This window comes from Aotus nancymaae, unplaced genomic scaffold (genome assembly GCF_030222135.1).
Source record: "Aotus nancymaae isolate 86718 unplaced genomic scaffold, 86718_ANA_hifiasm-v0.15.2.pri h1tg000088l, whole genome shotgun sequence".
In the NCBI taxonomy this organism is placed as follows: Eukaryota; Metazoa; Chordata; class Mammalia; order Primates; family Aotidae; genus Aotus; species Aotus nancymaae.
Genome location: NW_026988503.1, coordinates 2,495,864 through 2,509,803, shown reverse-complemented (window position 1 = coordinate 2,509,803; position 13,940 = coordinate 2,495,864). Strand labels below are relative to the sequence as shown.

The 13,940-nt window shown below is 31.8% G+C and overlaps 1 non-coding gene across 1 annotated transcript; it reads right to left on the bottom strand.

Annotated features, from left to right (window-relative positions):
- Window positions 1-9,541: 9,541 nt before the first annotated feature.
- Window positions 9,542-9,700, bottom strand: LOC135271627 (U1 spliceosomal RNA). Its single transcript, XR_010339753.1, has one exon. It is a non-coding gene; the product is annotated as a U1 spliceosomal RNA (small nuclear RNA).
- Window positions 9,701-13,940: the final 4,240 nt, after the last annotated feature.

Here is a 13,940-nt window from a genome sequence, read left to right as displayed (position 1 = left end):
TCATGTCAGCTTGTTCTTTGTGTGAAAGAATATTGGGTAGAATGATCACACTTCTGAGACACTCAGGAGTCAGAGCTTTAAGTTGTGTCTATTTTTAAGGTCATTAGTATATGTCAGCTTTCAGTTTCACTTAAACTTCACTAGATTCTTTTTTGGAAGATCTTGATTGTGTATGTATATCTGTAATGTATTTGCAATATCTTAAGTCAGCTTTTAAGTATTTAACTCCTCAGTCATACTTAAAGGACAATCATTCCCTATTATAATAATTACTTGTCTTATTTTGTAGGCACCCAACAAGATTTAGCAACATTGGAAATTATTTCCAAATCAAACTTTTTTTTTAAATTATGGGATTTTGCTTAATAGGTTTTGCTGATACAGTATGCACATATATATGGATGTAAACTATTATCTTCCTCATATATTGGTGTTTTAAGAAATCTGGCAATGTGGGAAAATGCTACTATAGTTTTAAGTTTTGATGATCTTAGTTTTATTTAAGAACATATATGCAAAGCTAATAATATACTGACATCTCAATATTTAGAAATGTTAAGAAAGACATTCACTTTTTCCAATTTGTATAAAATAACTCAGAATATTGGTAAAACTGTTCATTGTAGAACTAATATTTGTAACAGGAAGTTAACCAAAAGCTGGACATAAATTCATATGCTGGCACCATTACAAGTAACATTGGTTAAATTGCAACGAATTTAAATAATATTTAATTATATACAAAAATATTCTGTTGATTTGTTATTTCATTAGAACTTAAATTTGAAAACAATTTAAAGATTATTCAGTAAAAATTTCCTATAATGTTAAGGATTAAATTATGTCTGAGGAATGTAAAATTGGGCAAATACTTTGGAATATTACAGTAGTAGAGAGTAGACTTTAAAATTTAGTATTTAACTCCCATGTAACAACTTCTTCCCAAATACCATGAAGGCTTTGTTACATGATGACTGTAGTTGTTGTTGTTGTATTTCTCTCCAACTAAACTGGAAAACTTAGATATGGATACAGATTTCACTTGCTACATGACTCAATTATGCTAGTTAAGAACATGCTGTTAACCTGGTAATAAATTAAGATCTAGACAACTAGCACAACAGCTTTACATAATCTTTCAAAGGTGCTGAAATAATAAGATTTATATTTATACAGTGTTAAGCTCAGAACCTAAGATAGTATTTTGTGGCTATTAGATGTAGCTTAAAAATAAATTTAACAACATTAGACCAACAAAAAAAAAAAGAACTTTTTTTTGAGATTGCTCTTGTTGCTTAGGCTGGAGTGCTATGGTATGATCTCAGCTCACTGCAACCTTTGCCTCCTGTGTTCAACCAATTTTCCTGCCTCAGTCTTCCAACAGCTGGGATTACCTGCACACCTCACCACGCCCAGATAATTTTGTTTTTTCAGTAGAGATGGGATTTCACCATGTTGGTCAGTCTGGTCTCGAATTCCTGACTTCAGGTGATTTACCCACCTCAGCCTCCCAGAGTGCTGGAATTACAGGCATGAGCCACCACGCCCGGCCGAGAACATTTTAAACAGAGCTTTAATATAGAGGTAGTCTGTAGATATCTTCATCTTTAACTCCTACAGTCTGGGCATTTACAGAAAATATGTTCAATATCACAGGATGAGTGAACAGACCTCTGGCTCAATGTGTGAAAGTAAATCAATATTATTACTTACAATATGTTACAACACAATAATCCAAACATTTTGGTGCAAAGATTTTTATATATTCAACTATGCCAGTAGTCTTATTTGAAAAGTTACTTCAATTTGAAGAAAAATGAATTCAAGTAACTCACAATGAGCCCTGTTGTTAGCTTATCTTTATTTCATTTGGAGTCATTTGATGTTGACACTTTAATTTCTGTGATATTCCTGCTAGTGATATTCTTCAAAACCATAGACATAAACTACATTAGAATGAGGTTTTTAATGCATCTCTTCATTTGGGGTTACACTATAAAAATATAGAATATGTTGTCTGTAATATTATAAAATGTAGTTAACTATAATTTTTAATGGTTGGTTTTGTGTAATTATTACTTAAGAGCATGGGAATGAATTACATGACCTCATTTAAGCTCTTCAAGGTATAGAATTCTATTACTTCATTGAGCTTAGTAAGATATTCATTTTCAATATTTCCTAATTATCATTGCAGCATTTTAAACTGAAAAAATATTCTAGCTTACTATCTGAGCACCCTTGAATTATCTGAAGCTAAATTATACAGGGACTTGGATGGTGTAGTTATATATTAAATGCTGAGATCTTTTTCATTATATAACTCCAGAATTGATTGCTAAAGCCTGACAAGGATAATAAACACCCCTAATTACCAAGAAGCACTGTCTCTACAAACTACTACTCTTTTCTTAAAGGCATTTATGTGCTTTTCCAGGCAGATAGATTTGCTCTGCCTCTTAGTCTGACATAAATTATTTTTATATCAATCTTTCAGAAAAGAGGTTGTCCACTCAGTGATAGCTATGGGGAATATAGGACCTCTGGGAACAGAAAATTAATTTGTCTCATTATTTTCTATATCTCACTATTCCCTAAGCTGCAGTACAGCTCAGAAACTTACAGAAGTCTAAGCCCCAACAGTTAAGTTTCATGAACAGATATCATTAAAGAGCAAAACTCCTTAAAATAAGGTTAGCTATTGGGAATTGAAAGCAAAGAAAAAGAATAAAAGAATCCAACTAGGAGAGATATTTAATCCAGCCTCGTTATTTTTCCTATGACACAATTATATCACCTTGCTATTTGGCTCAAAATTGCAAAATATTAGACACCTCATTAGGGATATAGGATGTACTATCCTTCTTGGGCAGGAGGGGTTACTTTTTGTACTAGAGAAGATAAAGAATATCTACAAATCACATTAATACATAAACAAATCTCTCACTTTAAATTGGCTTACATGTTCTGCTTAACTCATGCATGTATTTTTTATTATTTAGATTCTGGATGGAATGGTTTAATCCAACAGAAATAAATGTCTCTAAAAAGTAAGCTGAATAAAAAGAGAAATAAATAAAATTTATATGAAAATTCAAATGTGGAAAAATAATATTCCTAGTTATTAACATTAAATTACAGCCTTTATAACTTTTATGAATGTGAAAAGATATTTTAATCAAATAAGAAAATAAATATTTTAATATTTAATTAAAATTATATTTGATATAAGAATTCAAATTAATTAATTTAGAATATATTTGAATGAGTTTCTAAGATACTATATGGTGTGTGAAAGCATAACTATTTAAAAAATACACTAAGTTTCTCAATAAGCTTATAAGAAACAGCAGAAAAATGTTCATTATTTTTTATAAAAATCATTTTCTTAATAGAGAGATATATAAAATTGTGAAAACCCAGTGGAAAATAATGGTCTGCTATGATTAGTGAAAAAATGCAAAACTGAGGCTTCTTTTGAATTAATATTAGAGAAATAGGTTAATATTTTTCATTTTTCAGGTAGATATAATGAGAGAAAACACAAACAATGAAAGCCTTCACTAGTATGACATTGTCAAAGAAGTATAAAAAGCTTAATAATATTAGAAGATGATGAGTGAGAAGAGTAGTTAAGAAGATATAGCTAAGAATATTTACTGTTTTTCTATAAAAAGAAGTTCAGGATATTAGAATATATTGAAGAATATGAAAGGTGTATCCAATAATCAAATATTTTTGCTTGAAGTGACACTCTCAAAACTTTAAGTATGATAAATGGTGATGAGGATCTATGACTATAAACACTGAGGCCAATTCATGCCTCCTCATTCTTCTACCCAGTGAACATATGTTCTTCCTGGGCATCTAATGAGCCATGACTGCCTTTTCATGCTCTTGAAGCATCAGGGTATATATCCAAGTCCCTTCATAGCATTATTATAGTTAGAAAGTAAATATTTTGTAATTATATATTTAAACTATAATTCCTTCTTATGCTGTATATATATATACCTGTTCCAGTCCCAAAATCTTTGTTCAATGCCTATAGCATTATAGGTGCAAAATAAATATGAATTGATTGAAAGGATGAATGAATGACAGTGGGGAATTCACTCTTTCAAACAAATATTTATAAGCTAATTAGCATAGTATGTTTCTGAATAATTCGTAAAAGGTTAAATGGTGAGATGCATATACGCAGTTTCTCAAGTTTCCTTTTTAGGCAAACAGTGTCTCTCATTGAGTAGCCTGTTTTGAATGGAATTCCCCATGCAGACAGTAATATGAGAAGTAATGAGGCTTCTGCCAGATCACTAGCGAAAGCTAACATTGAAAATGTTTCTGATAATTAATGGTCAGAGAACTAGAAAAAAAGAGTGTTGTGATTAAATTTTAGAAAGATATTTAATAATGTTATAGATATTTCAAAAGTCAAATGTTTTGAATTAGACTCAGACTGGATAGGGATCAATTGGATTTGGCAGTCAGATGATTTTTGTGAAAGTTCTTCCAAGTGGAGAAAATGGTTACTAAAGAACAATGGGAAGAGGAAAAAAAGGAGATGAGAGATGTAATTAAGTGCATACCACTCTTTCTAGAAACTAGGTTATGAACTGGGGGAAAATATCAATTAGCCTGTCTATTTTTGTAAGTATTATAGAACATGAAACTTGGGAAGTCTTAGTGTCCCTAGATAGCCAGTAGGAGCAATGTTCACATTGACAGAGAAGAATAGAGAAGCTGCCGAGGGATGCAATTATGACAATGCTTTATCTAAAACTTAGTTGTGTGTTTGACTCTGAATGCCCTTCTCTGGAATTGTTTACCCCTCCTTTGGCTATATGTATCTTTCTAAGAAAGTTATTTTGTTTATTTGTTTTGTCTGAGTGATTTCTCTATTTCACTCTGTCACAAAGTAAAGGAGTCTGACTAATAAATTTAGTGTTAGAAACCACTTGGAACATTATTAAGTTCAATTTCTCAGTATCTTCTATAATATTCCTGAAATTTGATCAAACAGGCCCTGTTCAAAAATATCCAGTGTAAGGAAGCTTGGATATTTTCTGAGGCATTTTATGAGACTAATGAGCAACATGACTACTAAGAAAATAGAAAAAATCAGTTTCTCAAATTTAGTAAAAATCTAGCTATTACTTTTTTACACTTCAGTGCAAGGATCTCATGGTGATAGCTAACTTACCTATATCATTTATTAAGTGTCACACAAAGTTCTAAGTTAACTTGGAATTATCACATTGTGATAATTATTACATTTAAATTTTACAGCAATATTATAATATACATATTATTATTTCCATTTACATTAGCAGCCTATTTCCTACATATTTTCTTTCTTCTTAGTGTTGGGGCGCAGAGAGGTTAAATAATTGCCCCAAATTATCCCCATTGATCATTTGTGGAATGAGTGTTTAAAATATAGAAATGGTTCCAGAACTCACTGGCTCACTGTCTACCACATTTTATGTGGTAGCTAGGTAAATGGCATCGTCCTTTAAAATATTTCAGGAGAGTCAAACTCCTAAAAGCCTACAGTATTCTTAAAGCATAAGATGCAGAAATAGACTCAATATAAAATTGGTAGAATTCCCCAAAATTGAGAACAGTATAAACAATTTATCAGTTGTTTGTGCTTGAAACTGAAGTCTATGCAACTAGCACAATTGCCAAACAAACTTAGACAAGTAAAAATTGTTCAACAAACTTGTTAAATTGATAGTGATTTTCCTTAGTACAGCAGTTCTCATTAGTTACCAGCTGTCTCTATATTTCTTACCAACCTTACTAAAATGCTTACCTTCATCACTATCTAATAATCCATTTCCTGAAAGGCTTCCTCAGCACACTTTCAATTCTATAGCATAAGTGAACATCTATAATCATATATATCACACACTATTCTGTTTCTTTGTGAACACTCTGATACTATTTGTCAACTGGGAGAAGTCTACTAGACAATATAGAACATATGAGAAAACATTAGAAAGATCAGCTACATATCATTAAATGTATTTAGTCAAGACTGAATAGAATGAAGGAACTCAAAGAAGCTAACAAGATGACTTAAATAGAAAAATCAGTATGTCAAATGTTCTTGCTCCCTCAAGATCAACAGATTGATCTAGAGCTTGAAGTAATTATGATGCCATTGCTTACCAATTGGAATGCGAGTTCAATGCTGAGAAGACTCCTAGAGTCCTGTTTTTGAAGTTGGAAATAATGACTGGAATACAATAGTATTCAACTGAATACAATAGCATTCAATTATTAGTATTCCTATATATTTTTTTTTTCCTAGTGAAAGAGAGGTCATGATCAATTTAGTATAAATTAATGACTTAGTCATTGTATCTGTAGACTAAAAAAGGCTGATAACTCTTTTCCACAAATAATGTTTTACCCTATCTTTTTTCCTTCATTCATGGAATAAAACTGTTATGACACTTGAGAATGGTAGAGTTGCATCTGAAATTCACTAAGGAGTCTGGATTTGTGGGTTTGCAGGCTATACAAAAAAACTAAGCATAGCTAGTGGTTTATACTCAAGAATATTACAAAAACTTTATGTGTACTTTGTAATTTTGAGTCTTCAAAATTAAAGAACACGTTCTATTTATCACTAGACATCAGACACATAGAAACATATATTTTCCTAAGTTTTTCCAAAGGAAATCGTTCACTGAGTTGGAATAAATTATTCCATTTGGAGATACATATATAGTTCAGTGGACAATTGTCACACAATTACATTTAGGAAAATAAGATGCAGAAAATTCATAAGAGATCTTCCTGGAAGTTATAAAATTTTTTAAAAAATTAATTGAATAATTCCTCAAAGTCATCAGCCAATATGCTACCATTATTAACTCATCAGAAGGAAGGCTGGTAGAAATGTGCCACATACAGACTTGTTGATCAATGACAAATCATATATACAATGATGGTATCATAGATTATAATGTTGTATTTTTTCTGTGCTTTTCTATGTTTAGATACACGAATACTTACCATTGTGTTACAATTGTCTACAGTATCCAGTACAGTAACATGCTGTACAGGTTTGTAACCTGCGAGCAATAGGCTACACTATATAGCCTAGGTGCCTAGTAAGCTATGCCATGTAGGTTAGTGTAAGTACACTCCATTATGTTGTCACAGTGATTATATTGCCTTTGATGCATTTGATGCATGCCTCAGAACATATCCTTATTGTTAAGTGATGCATGACTGTAGTAATTACCACACAAAGTTTTAAAATTTAATGAATTAATACCTGTGAAATATCTTCAATGGTGCCTTACCTAGAGTAAGTGTTCAATCAATGACTTGATTTTAACTCCACTATTTAGATCTAACGGAGTTAATGTACGAAATATATATTAAAATATAAAACATTAAACAAAATTTTAAGGTAGCATTAATAAGAGATGAATAATATGAAATATGTATTTAACAAATTACATACATTGAAAAATAATTGTGATAAAATAACAACAGAAAACCAGAAGCAACAACCTAATAAAATCTTCTTGACAATAAAACAATTGAGAATGACATTACACAATAGTTTCCCAGAAGAAAAATGTGTAACCCATCAATGCACCATACAAATCACTGGTGAGTATATTTTAAGGTTCAAACCTATACTGGCAAGGTGGTAAAGAGTGGGTTATAGCATCATTTAACTTTTTTAAATCATTTTTTAATACTCAAGAAAAATTGTTATTATGGAATTTTAAACTTAATAATCATCACAATGTAATATTTGAATTAAACTGCATTCAAAACTGCAACATCAAAATACAATACTGTTTTCTTTCAAAAATTTACGCATACAAAAATAATGCACTTTTCACAGAAGTGCTGGAATACTAATATTAGAGATTTCATTGGAAATTATTATAGAAAAATACAGATGAAAAATTAGTGTTTTTTAAATAATTCTATTAGTTAAATTGGTCACGCCCCTAAATCCTCATCTGGTTCTCATGCTTTACTGGTGATGATGATGATGACAATATCAAAATGTTTTCCTAGAAATCTATTTCACCCATTTTTTAGTCCCTGGGCATAAAATGTTTACTTCATGTTGAACATACACACACACACACACACACACACACACACACACACACAGATTCTAAGATTTTACTGTCAAAAATATTTTTACATAAAAAAATTTACTTGTTTTTAAATATTTAAGTTCAGTAAAGATAGTAAAACTTGTACTCATTTTTTCCTCTATGATTATTTTTTAAAAGGCCTAAGTTGAAGTTACTGTCTCTGAACTTAACTACAACAAATTATTTTTCTTCATTGTGTAAATTTTCTCTGAGGAATTCCTGCACACACAACTTTTACAAGGTTAGGAAGATATTATATAAAAGTATTCAATGTGTAGCTATTAATGTATCAATTTGTTTATTTTACATGTAACTTAAAATACACTGCTAGAGACTGTAAAGAACAGAAAATAATAGTTTGCTCTCTATGAATGTACAATAGTTTGGAGAAAGTATAAATACAAGTGTGATACAGTGAAATACAAGTGTGATACAGTGAAATATAAGTACTACAAAAGAAGTATTTAAGATATTCACAAGATTAAAAGTATACTTCCAGATGGCAGATCATGTTAAGATTTTAGGAGATTACAGCTGTAGAGATAAACATTAAAGAATAAATAAGACCTAAAGGAAACTTACAGAGGTCAGAGCATTTCCCACTGTGGTAATGGCTTAAGAAAAATAGAAGAGACAAGAAAGTGCACATTATGTGGACAATAAAAGATACAGCAGGTTAACTGAAGCAGAGACTATGGAATGAAATCAGAAAAAAAAGTAAACAAAATAACTTTTTACTTTCTGATATACCAATAAAACATTCCTTTAGTTGTTCAGGGGGAAGGTTGAAATGTGATTAAAAAGATATAAACCAACAGAGGGTAAAACCATATCAAGAAAAAAATGTACTTGTTTTTATACATTTAAGTGTAGTAAAGATAGTAAACCTGGTACTCATTTTTTCCTCTAAAATTATTTTTTTAAAGGCCTAAGTTGAAGTTAAGTCAAAATGATGTAGTTTGAATTGTATAGGAAAATAAGTAGTAGGATCTTATATTTTTTCTGGTTAAAAATTAGGAGTGTGAGCTAGGGGAAAAGGGTCAATTTTCATTGATGTACTAAGTGAAAATGTTTATTTGGGCATCAGTAGGAGATTACTAGTGCTGAGTATTGTGCTCCTTGCAGTGGTTATTCCAGACATTACTCTTTTCTTTCTTTTTTGTTTTTTTAATTTGGAAAGAACTATAAATGGTAATTATTGTTGTTAAAAAGTCTGCTCGATTTTTCCTTTCTTCTCTGGTTTTCCTAGATTACTGTAACAGCTAGATTATAAACATCTTTGAATTAAGTGATCATATATTTGTTATCTTGACAAGGTCCTTGCTATCTCTTCTAAGGTAAGTATAGACTTATTTTATTTTATTAAAATGTTTTTAAAATTTATATTTTTTGGGGGGGTAAAACATGTGCACAGGTTCTACTACCACAAATCATGCAGTCAAGTTTCCACATTTGGGGAAATTGCAGGGGGTCAGCACACCTGGAGTGCAGTGGATGAGCTTAGCCCTGGAAAAACCACTTTTGGAATCATGGTATGTCCCCTGACAGGTAAGTATTAGATTTTTGTTAATTTTTGTTATTTATTTATTTATATTTATGTTTATTTTTTAGAGACAGGGTCTTGCTCTGTCACCCAGACTGGAGTGTAGTGGCATGATCATAGCTCACTGCAGCTACTCACTCTTTTCAAATGATACCTAACACGCCACACTAATAGGAAAACTAGACTCCCTGAGGATCTTTTCTTAAGGTATTAGAGAAAAGTTATTTGGTACTTGACTTTATACTTGTGATGGTTAATTTTATGTGTCAACTTGACTGGCCCATATATTTGATCAACATTATTCTGGGTGTGTCGGTGAAGGTGTTTCTTTTGATGAGATTTATCTTTGAATTAGTAGGCCTAGTAAAGCAAAATGCTTTCTTGGATTGTGGGGAGCACTCTTCCAATCAGTTCAAAGCTTGTGAAAACAAACAAACAAACAACAAAAATAGATTAACCTCCCTCTAGTAAGAGGAATCTCTTCCTGCCTGACTGCTTTGAGGTGGAACATCTATCTTTTCTTGCCTTTGGACTCAAGTAGAAACATATAAGCTTTTTTTGGGTCTGGAACTTGCTGGCTTTCAGACTAGGACTACACCCTTGGCTAAATAGAATTTTTCTGGAACTAAAGCCATGGTATGTTCCTGGTTCCAAGGCTTTCAGATTCAACTGAAAACACCATCAGCTCCTCTGGGTCTCCAGATTGATGAATACATATCTTGTGATTTTCAGCCTACCTCATGGTGTGAGCCAATTCCTTATTACACATAATCATACACTACATATACACACACTGCATATATAAGGGCTCTGGTTTCCAGGAAAACAAGAAACATAACCTAATGAATGGTTTTGTTTCACTAGAGAACTTTAACATAGTAAAAGACAAGTACAAATAAAAATAAGAGGTTGAATTACTCCTATTGAAAATAATTGAAGAGACTTCTCCCTTTCCTCAGAGAATTTACCTCAGAAAACTTATCATTTTAAGGTGTGTCTCTGTCTTCTGGAAATATGTGTGAATTTTTTTTTTTTTTTTTTTTTTTGAGACGGAGTTTCGCTCTTGTTACCCAGGCTGGAGTGCAATGGCGCGATCTCCGCTCACCGCAACCTCCGCCTCCTGGGTTCAGGCAATTCTCCTGCCTCAGCCTCCTGAGTAGCTGGGATTACAGGCACACGCCACCATGCTCAGCTAATTTTTTGTATTTTTAGTAGAGACGGGGTTTCACCATGTTGACCAGGATGGTCTCGATCTCTTGACCTCGTGATCCACCCGCCTCGGCCTCCCAAAGTGCTGGGATTACAGGCATGAGCCACCACGCCCGGCCCATGTGTGAATTTTTTAAAAGGCCATTATGCCTCTTGCCAGAATTAAGCCCCCAAAATGTCTTCCTCAAGGACATTGAAACTATCTCTTTGAAATTAACCATCACAAAGACAGTTCCCCGTCTCTCAATTTCCATCCAAAGGTAGGAACTTAACCTCAGTGAGTGCATCTCTCTAAGCTGCAAACCCATCTCATAAAAAAAAAAAAAAAATATTTTTCCTTCAGATAAAGTCAATTAACAGACACACATGGCCACTCTAAATACCAAGTGAATCTATGATGAACCGTATGTGACAAATGGCGCCATCACATCCTCTTACTTGAGGATAAGCGTTTATTTTCAGAACACGAATGTAATAAGTTGTGTCTACTTGGCTATCTAAAAATATGATTTTTTTTTTGTTTTTGAAATCTCGTAGTAGATTGTTATCACATACTAATTTAATGTTTACTCAACATAAAACTATTTTCTTTCTATTCAACCTTTGTGTAGGATTTTCTCTGTTGACATGAGATTTTGTTTTATAATTTTATTTCTCTGTAAGCAAAATGGTGGTAGTGATAGTAGAAGGATACATCCCAGTGGAGTGAGATATATTTTGATCTAGAAAATTTAATTATATTGCAGGTCACAGCAAATGAAATAAGTCCAAAAATATTGAGAGAATGAGAACGTGAGGCATAAAAGAGCAAGGCATGAGGACATAATTTGGAATGATTATTGATCCGAAAGGAAGGGTGATAAACACTCCCATGGAAATACTACTTTAACGGTACTGCCTTCTGAACCTTGCTTCTCCGGATGTGGGACACAGATTTGAAGAATATGATGTCACTTAAAGATTGCCTTGTTTCGGATAACAATATTTACAACAGCAAAATCTTATTAAAGAGAATGTATTAAGAAAATGTCTTGAGAAAAAACTGAAAACTTTGATTAGGTAAGGCTTTAATGATAGTTTAATTCACCAGTATAAATTTACTAGTAAAGAAATCTGGTATCTAACACAGAGCTAGGAACATAGTTTGTGCTAAAATCTTTCTCTTGTAATGGAACGATGCCTTGGCACCTTCACTCTAATATACAAAGTAAAATGCAAGAGGTAGAATGCAAGTTGGAATGATTCACACATATATCACAACACTAAAGCAATACATTGTTTTCCTGCTTAAAGTAATGAAGGCATTTGGTGAGAGTAAGGGTAAAAGAGGAGAAGTAAATGAAAGCTATAAATGTCTTAAATTTCCTCAAAGTAATAGTGTGTCTAATTCAAATTTAGATGAAAAAAATACTGGTTGATCTTATCAATGCTGTTAAATGACTCAACACTTATGCAGGTGACTGAAATTTCATCAGTTGTTTATAATCTGGTTAAAACTGAGTTTTGTTTTGTGTTTTTTACCAAGTACATAGTGAATCAATACATTTTTCATAGGTGAACTTGATTAAGACATTGTATCTTATTTATGAAATAAAACATTATAATTGTGAAAATACTTAAGGGCTCAAGTTGTTAATATCCAACTAAGTAAATATGCATATGTTCTAAATAATGTATACAAAGAATATGTAGTTCTCAGTTTAAAAAAGGAAAGAAAAACTTACATTATAATGCAGTTCCCAGCAATTACCTCAGTAATTCTAAATGATTCAACTCTCTACGCTTCAAAGATTCATACTAGTTGGAAAGTTGACATTTACATAGTATGAACAAGTAGGGGAAATATTGGACCATCTGTAATTAACTGTGAGAATATAAGCTGGGAGTAATATAAAAATATAGAGAAAAAGGATATTGGATTAGTCAGTTTTTGGAACAAAAAGACATATTCGATATCTTTAGTTTGGGAACTATATATAAATTACCAAGAGAACCTGGCTCATTTTGCACTGTGAAATATACTACTCTTTTTCCAAGATACTTCCAACAAGATGAAGTTGAATTTGCAAAAATATCACATTATCGCACTAGCCTTGGATGTAAGCTTGCTTAGAGAGAGAGGATAATGGGGATTAACTGGAAATTTTAATTTAGAACATGAAACATGATAAGAAATTGATGGTGATATGAGTAGAAAAGAAGAATTTTCAGAGACTATAAAAATGTTCAGATGAATAAAAAGGATAAAATTCTTTCTGCATCATAGTGTTTAGATTAGCAGACCCAAATAATTACATATTTTACATACATATTTTTATCTGGCATTCCCATAAATAAAATGGGAAAAACGTTTGTTTCCTTTATTTTGAGTCATTCAGGTTTCCTGTTTATTATAAAATCTGCTGATTTACAATTATCTCATAGCTCAATTCAAAGTTTCTAAATGGTGATGTATATATTGTTGGTTGTAGTTTTTGTATTGCTGTGTGGTTGTGGTTGTTTATTTAATTTTTGTCCTATGAGCTAGGACCCCAAAGTTATAGTCTTCTGAGTTAAACACATATTATTTATTTGTCTCTAAAAGGTGTTTATTCCCTCTGAGTACTCTTCTCCAAGTCATCTATTTCAAAAGAAAATGTCATAATAAGATATATTGTCCTCTTACCTTGCTTTGAAGACTGCTTTAGAGCTTCTGTCCAAGATTAAGGTAAAGCTAAAATGGATTTTTATTATTTAAAATTTATGCTCATTTTATAACTCATATTGCAGTTTTCTGGCTGTTAGCAAATACCTAAAATTTTATTTTCTTCTGTATTTTTTTCTAATAGGCTTTGATATTCTTTAAGCCAAACTTACCATTATTTTTTCAAAAAAGGAAAACATCAGCAAACAATGGAATACTATTTTAACTTCATTTTTGGTTAATAATAAATGGCATAACTTTGGCTTTCCATTTTTGAATTAGAAAGTACTAAACCACAGCTTTAAGAATACTCTGGGCCTGGTGTGGTGACTCACACCTATAACCCCAGCATTTTGGGAGG